The following is a 2199-nucleotide window of genomic DNA, read 5'->3' as shown; positions in this document are numbered from 1 at the left end:
ATGGAACCTGAGCCTCAAAATATGCCAAAGAATTTTTTACGAGATAAAATAAGCATCTCTGATAATACTATAAAAAAGAGAGAAATTATGAATGTACAGTGAAACTAAATAACTTCAATGAAGGATGCTAATATGAAGATTTCAAACAAATTGTCAATTTCTATAAAAACTACTAACAAAAGGAGCCTAAAGTTACCAGGTAGAGTGGAGAAGACACAAATACTGAAAAAATTCTGTAACTGTTAAGTAGAGGATACTGAGCCAAAATAAACAAACAGTAATTCACCAAAAGAAAGGTCACGAGCTTCAGAATTTTATTGCAAGACATGCGTCTTTGTGATCTTGCTTTTACCCAGAAGGGGTAACTTCTAAACGTTGAGAGGTAAAATCGTTGGATTCCTTTCCTGCTTTCCAGACATTCTCAAAATTGTTTTGAGACTAATGGTTTTCTCTTAAAGTAGACTTCAAGAGCAAACTTCTAAGAGGGTATCTGTGAATAAATACACAATAACAAGAAGTGAAATCATAAAAAAGGAAGAGAAGAAAGATAAAAAACCAAAAAGCCGTTACAGGAATATGCGTCAAAGGAGAATTAATTTGGCTAGCAGAACACTTAAAATAAGTATTTATTTATACATTAGAAAAAGTAACGTAGTTACTACTGGAAAAACAATATTAGATGCCAGACCATATAAACTCAAAGTCTGTGCTTTTAACCATCATGTAATTCCACTAAATAAATCTGGGGAAAAAAAGGAAGAAACAAAGACATAGAACTAAGAAATAGAAAATGTGCAAAATACATACATTCAAAGATTGTTCCTTTGAACAAATAAATTAGACATATTAAACACTAAAATAACACAGGAAAAAATAAAAATTAAACAATCCAAATTCAAAACAAGAACAAGGAATTAGCCAAAAGTTAGATGACATTAAGAAAATCATAAAGGAATGGTTTCCTCAACTATGTAAGTAAGTTTGAAAGTCTAATTGAACTGCATAATATAAATTTTTACAATTTGATTCAAGATACGTATAAAATCTTAAGTACACCATAAGTTAAAGGTAAACAGTTGTGAATGTATTCTATAATATGCCTCTGGAAACAAAATGAAATGCCCAGATAGTTTCACAGGTTCAATTCTACCAATATTTCAAGGAGCATTTAAATCCAATTTTATTTAAATAGTTTCATAGGATGTAGAAAGAAGAAAGGCTTCCAAATATTTTTAGGATAGTATACATGCCACCACCTTGAAAAAATAAAAGGGATAAAAATAACACACAGAACCACACAATTACAGACCAAAATCCAGTCTATTCTCAACACAAAGCAAGTACTCTCTTTAGAAGCAGAGATTACTGCTTTTAAAACAGTGTTCCTCTCCTCTTACCAGATCTCCCAAACAGACCCCTGTAAAACCCAGTCTTTAGAGTAGCTGACAAGGCCATTTGTGACCTGCTCACTCCATTCTAGACACATGCAGGTACCCTCATATCTTAGACTTTTGTCCTTTGGAGCTTCCTCTGGAAGAACTTTTCCCCATATATCTTCCTGGCTAATGCCCTCCTTCAAGTCTTTGTCAAATCTCACATTTTATAAATGAGGTCTGCCCTAATCACTCCTAATCATTCTATCTAAATTAGCAACCAGTTCCCATAGCCTCTCTGGATCCCTCTTCCCTGCCTCTGTTTGTTTCTGATAGCAATTATCACTTTGCACCATGTTACGTAAATGACTGAACTATTATTTGTCCTTGTTTGTCTAGCCCTACCAGAATGTAAGTTCCAGAAAGTGAAGTCACTTTTATCTGTTTTGTTTGTTGATGTATTCCAAACACCTAGAAATAGTACTGGAACATGATAAACTCTCATTATGTATTTATAGAATTAATTGATTGATTTTAAAAATTGTATTCCTACTATTTTCTTTGTTCTCTCTTTTTGGAAACTACTATTATTTATATATTGAACCTCTTGGATTGAGTCACTAATTTTCCTGTCTTTTAAAAAACTTTTTTATCTTTTCCTTCTGGTTCTACTTTCAGAAATTATTCTTAAACTTTCTCTTTGAATATGGTTCTTTTTTCATTTCTGCTGTAATAGTTTTAATTTTCAAAGACTCTACAGTGCTTTCTGATTTTTCTTCTTTATATAGTGTTCTGTTCCTATTTCCTGGATGTCATATCTTCCTTA

At 32.1% G+C, this 2199-nt stretch overlaps 1 long non-coding RNA gene across 1 annotated transcript; it reads right to left on the bottom strand.

Moving 5' to 3' along the window:
• Positions 1-295: 295 nt before the first annotated feature.
• On the bottom strand, positions 296-1562 carry LOC135965365 (uncharacterized). Its single transcript, XR_010578237.1, has 2 exons — positions 1398-1562; positions 296-490 (listed from the first exon to the last, which is right to left on the bottom strand). It is a non-coding gene; the product is annotated as an uncharacterized lncRNA (long non-coding RNA).
• Positions 1563-2199: the final 637 nt, after the last annotated feature.

The sequence above is a fragment of the Macaca fascicularis genome, chromosome 10 (assembly GCF_037993035.2).
Source record: "Macaca fascicularis isolate 582-1 chromosome 10, T2T-MFA8v1.1".
Lineage (NCBI taxonomy): Eukaryota > Metazoa > Chordata > Mammalia > Primates > Cercopithecidae > Macaca > Macaca fascicularis.
This window is presented reverse-complemented; position numbering and strand designations above follow the sequence as displayed.